General features: G+C 41.4%; 1 long non-coding RNA gene across 1 annotated transcript; it reads right to left on the bottom strand.

Moving 5' to 3' along the window:
• Positions 1–2,171: 2,171 nt before the first annotated feature.
• Positions 2,172–4,917, bottom strand: LOC146442711 (uncharacterized). The gene is made up of 3 exons (XR_014849403.1): positions 4,805–4,917; positions 4,144–4,249; positions 2,172–4,015 (listed from the first exon to the last, which is right to left on the bottom strand). It is a non-coding gene; the product is annotated as an uncharacterized LOC146442711 (long non-coding RNA).
• Positions 4,918–5,156: the final 239 nt, after the last annotated feature.

The raw sequence follows: 5,156 nt of genomic DNA, 5'->3' as shown, positions 1-5,156 counted from the left end.
CTTTTAGCCAAGCAGAGCAAACACATTTATTCCTGCTCCCTGAGAAAGGATTTAATGCAGCAGCAGCAGCAGTAGAACCCCTGGGGTGATGCAGTGACAGCTGCAGAGCTGCAGAGGGTGCAAAGTCTGCCTTGTAAAACAAGTGGAAAAGAGCAAAAGCAGCTTTTCCCCACTGGCCAGGGACCTTTGGAACAAGGTTATATTAACAAATTCTTGAGTTCATAGGTGACTTCAGGCTCACAGATAGTGCCTGGCAGAGGACTTGGTTGAGTTGTGGTGTGAGATTCTGCTGGGTTACATGGGGCAGAGATGGGAACAAGAATTTACAGTAAAGAACATCCTGCAGCATTGGGCTATTGGACTTTGAGTAAAGACTTTATGAATGTGTATTTCTTACCATGTTCTGAGAGGATGGGTTGAATTCCTCATCAGCATGATGTTTCTAGAAGCCACAAATATTATCTCCCTATATATCCAGAATAAAATGTATAATAATATATGAAAATGTACTCTATCCAGAAAAAGAAACACTCCAGACTTTTATAGAGTTGTGAAGCAGCTCACACTCACAAACAGTGATGCACAAAATGCTCATCAGAATTAAGTTAGCTTCGAGAGGAGCAGGGCTGGGATTGTTTGTGCTGCACACTGCTGATTGCAAGATATTGATGAGCTAATTAATGGTGAAGCTGAGTGCCTCAGTCTGTGCTTATTCAGTGTATTAATGTAGGCAGGAAAATGAAACCTGTGAGGCTGGTAGGGGTTGTGTTTTCCCCCTTTGCCCCCAGCAGCAGGGTCTGGAGTTTGGGTGAGGAGAAAGGAGGTTTTGGTGCTCTTTCCCTGTGTTCTTGTCCAATATTCTTGACCTAAATTGATTATTTTTGCCATATTTATTCAAACATTGTACTTTGGTTTGCTTTATTTATGTAAATAATAAAATATACAGGTAACTGTAGAATCCTGATTAACTGTTTGCTTTCCATCAGAAATATCTATTTCCTCATTCACAGTTTCCTGTGCTGCAATAATTCCTTCTCTCTGGCTCTGTGAGGGATTTGACTCCTTTTTGGTGGCTGTTTGCTCCTCCAGGTTAGGTTTCTCTGCACCAGGTCTGCCAAATACCTTTAGGATTTATAAAGCAGGCAGTGCTCAGGGTTATCTCCTTTTTGTCCTTTATCTTGTCCTTTATCTTGTCCTCCTGGCCTCTGGCTGCTCTCAGTGTTTTATTCATGTCTTTGTGCACAGGAGAGCTCTGGACTGCACTGACTCACAGGTGTGACCACTTCTGGCTTTATGCCCAACTCTGACTCAATTTTTACTCTGTTTTGCTCCTGATGCCAATTCCTTCAAAACATTTCAAATATTAAAATGTTAAAAAATGGAATTGCTTTCCTACCTACAACCAATACAGAAATCCAATCCAACTAAACCCTTCATTTTCCCAGCTCATGATGATTTAGTTCTTCAGTTTGACTCTTGTTGTTTCCTTTCTTCAAGGAGAGGTAGGGCAGAAGTTTCTTAAAGAACATTTCAGGTTGCCAGCATGTCCAGACTTCCAAAACTTTTATCAGCCACGCTAATGGAAATATTACAATGTCATGCAAATGGGAATTAGCTGGCAGAACATCTTGTTGCAGCCAGGGGAAGAAAGCCCTGCATACTGAGTGGCATATTTCTATTTTTCAGTGGCTTCCTTATTGGCTAAAGTGGAACACATGTAGCTGCACTTTGTAAAAATAATGAAGTCAAGGATAGAAAATAGCTAAGCTTCTCCAGCCTTCAAACACCCTTTCAGATCAACAGCTTGAAAAGGTCTGTCAGGATTCTCTTGTGGCTTTGTGCATGAAAGATGAAATCATTCAAAGAGCAGGGAGAACAGATACCATCTGATATGTGGATCAAAATAATGCACTTTCTGCTAGCAAAATAAGACCAGCACAGAAACACTCTTGAATGAGGTTTAGCATTCATTGTTCCCTACAAAATTGATTGACAATTCTTTTTCAAACTGTGTAATTTTTAAAAGAGCTACAGGAATTGTTCAGCCCAACCTCATTTATATTTTGAAATAAAGCTTTTTGTGTGCTTTTTATTCCCCGTGGCAAGCACAGAAAAAATATCAGCACTTATCTGATGCTGGCTTTACACAATGCAGCATCAGTCAACACAGTTCTACCTGCATTCCTGCCAGGGGTTCCTGGGATAAACCCTGGAAGTCATTACCATTTCATGGCTGCTTGGTGTCTTGTTTAAGGGAATTTGGAGAGCTCAGCTCAGCTCCTGACAGAGCAGCAGAGCTGCACCAGAGATGTGTAGGCTGTTTGGGACAAAATGAGAATAAACACAACAAACGGAGCTAAACCCCAGATTTAGGCTGCAGTCCAGCAGTGAGTTCCATTGTTGTTTCCATGGAGCTCAGAGCAGGATCAGCCTCTGCTGTTTTTTAAAAAACATTCTCATGAGGCCATAGTGTTTCCTGTCTTGCTGGGAGCATGGGAGGAAGAGCAGTAATTTTGTGTTATTTTGGCACATCTTCCATGCCTTTCAGTGGTGAACAGAATGGAGACAGGAGCAAAAGGCAGCTAGATTGAAACACTGATGCTTTTTCTTGCTTGCTTTCTCTTTTGTTATTTTTTTTTAAGCCCCAAAGAAGTTCAGACTTGCAGCAAGTTGTGAAGGAAGGATTGAAGAATGGGTTGAGTTGTTTCTCTGCTGCTTTGGGGGAAGATTGCCTCGTCTCTTTTAGTTTATTTTTTTTATTATTTTTCCTTGCACTCTCTGATGAGGATGATAAATGAAAGATATCACCAGCCAGCAGTCTGGGTCAGGATGAGCCCAAGGGGTGGATTCTGCTGCACAAACCTTGTTCCTGATTTTGTAGAACTTTAGCTCTGCAGCTGCCAATCCTCATCTCAGAGCTGAACTTCCCCACCTGTGGGATTCTGTCACATATTTCTAATTTGATTTCATTTAATTTCATTTGATTTCTCCCAGCCTGATGCCACTGCAAACCCTTCCAGAGCTTCCACAAGTGCTGCCCTTTCTCCCAAAAAGGCTGCTAAAGCTCCTTGCTCAGTGATGTGTTCTGACTTCCTTTCTCTCAAAAAACTCTATTTCCCACCTTACCTTCCCTGCAAAAGATGAAATGTCCTCACAGTCTGAGCATCTTTGAATGCCTGTCTGTAAACTGAGATCTGAATTTAGAGCTGTTTTTTATTTCCAGAGCACTGAGCAAAGCACAAGCTGTGTGAATGCAGAGAAGGATCTCCATCTGTGCTCTGCTTGGTTTGGATTTGCTCCATGAAGAGCTGCAGGTGTTACTAGATGCTTCCTTTGGTCCTGGAGAAATGTGTGGCCATGATGCTCTGCTCAGCAAATGCAAATCTCACCTGGAATGTAAAGATTTTCATGCTTTAGGTTTGACAAAACAGGAAAAAGCATAGCAAGGGATGTTTAATAATGTCTAACAGCCTTGCATGAGCAACTCAGAGCTGTTCTGTTGGAAATGGACCTTCAAATGAGGTAAAACTCACAAGGCAACAGTTAAGGTATTTTTCCTATGTACTTTAATTTCAATATATTTTGATTATTAAAGATTACAGTTCTGTGTCATATTTCCAGCCATGGTGCAAAGACAAAGCAATTTTCTTTAAGCAAATTGTTAGGACAATTTCCAGTTTCTTACAGTATTGCTTCATCCACCAACCCCAAATACAGCTTCTGATATTTCAAGTTGCCTTGTTTCCTAACAAGCTTAAGTTTAAAACAAATGACTGAACATATAATTGCTGAGAATATCCTAAACTCAGATGGTTTGGCTCCTGGAACCAAATCAGCAGTTTCAATCCATATTTAGAAGCTGAAGAAGTTGTCTGAGATTCTCTTCTGCTGCTGCAGGATTCTGGAAAGAACTTCCTGGTGAGGTGATGTCCTCTTGGAAACCTTTGGAGCTCTTGGAGCAAACCCTGCAGCTCTCCTGGCAAGGACTCTGCAATCTCCACCCAAGCAGAGCAGGCTGTGGGAAAAAACAACTTTTCCTTGGCCAGAGGAAACCCCTGGGATCCAACAGGGCAGGAGATGAAAGGCAGAGAGGGAGAATCATGGAGAGGAGAAACAGCTGGGACTTGACAGAAGTTGTCTCACCTTGGTTTAGTCAGGAGATGTTGTTCTTGTTGGCACTCCAGGGCAGCTGAAATGAAAAGATTGCAGCAGCTTCAGCTGAGCTTCAAACTGGAGCATTTTCACATGGCTAATGTAAAAAAAATGTCCTGTGTGATTCCCATTGCTTATGTTCTGTGATATGCTGTTTATTTGATGTTGTTCCCACATTTCCTGGTGCTTAAAATACTTTGGAATAACCAGCCCCACGTAATTACATGGTTCTGTTTGTCCAGGAATGTAACTTGTATGGCACTTGGGATTTTGGAAGTTGGGCTGCTGCCAGAGAATGCTTGGATTGCAAAAATGCTGAATAATAGAAAAATGAATATTTTTCTATAAATAACCTTTCTAGGCTTGAGAATAATCTATTGTGTTTACCCTCTCCTGGCATTCTGCTTTCCTCTTAGTTTGGAAGTTTCTAAGCCGATGCAATTCTTACAAGAAATTCCAAAAAAATCTTAAATGAAAAGCAAATAGAACAGTTTTGTAACTCCTTCCTACAGAAAATCGAAAATGCATCACTGAGGCTGTGGCCACAGATTTGTTTCACTAAAAATTCCCCAGGAACTCTTAAATAGTGAGCGTTAAATAGTTAAATGTCAAATAGAACGAGAATAGCAACAACCAAAAATAACCACAAAACCTCTTCTTTTCCCAGCAAGGAGCACAAACCCCATGGTTCTGGGGAGTTCTCCTTCCACTGCTGAAGGAACAGGGAAAAGCTGCTCCAGAGGATTTTTATTTAGCTTTTCCTCAGCCTACATTTTAATGGCTGACAGCTGAGCTTTTACAAGTTCTCAGAGCCATTAATCAGAGCAGCGTTTTGGGAAGTTTTGCAGTGTATCTTTGGGAATCTGCATGGTTTAAATTAAAGGCTGAGGCTCACTCTGGAGGCTGCTTTTGGCCTCTTTCTCCCTGCAAAGCATGGAGCTGTGCATTGTTGTTCTACCAACCCGTAATTAGTAGCAAATGTTTGCAAAATGCTCCAGGTTGTT

Source organism: Lichenostomus cassidix, chromosome 1Ab (assembly GCF_008360975.1).
Source record: "Lichenostomus cassidix isolate B80296 chromosome 1Ab, HeHo_3.0, whole genome shotgun sequence".
NCBI lineage: Eukaryota > Metazoa > Chordata > Aves > Passeriformes > Meliphagidae > Lichenostomus > Lichenostomus cassidix.
This window is presented reverse-complemented; position numbering and strand designations above follow the sequence as displayed.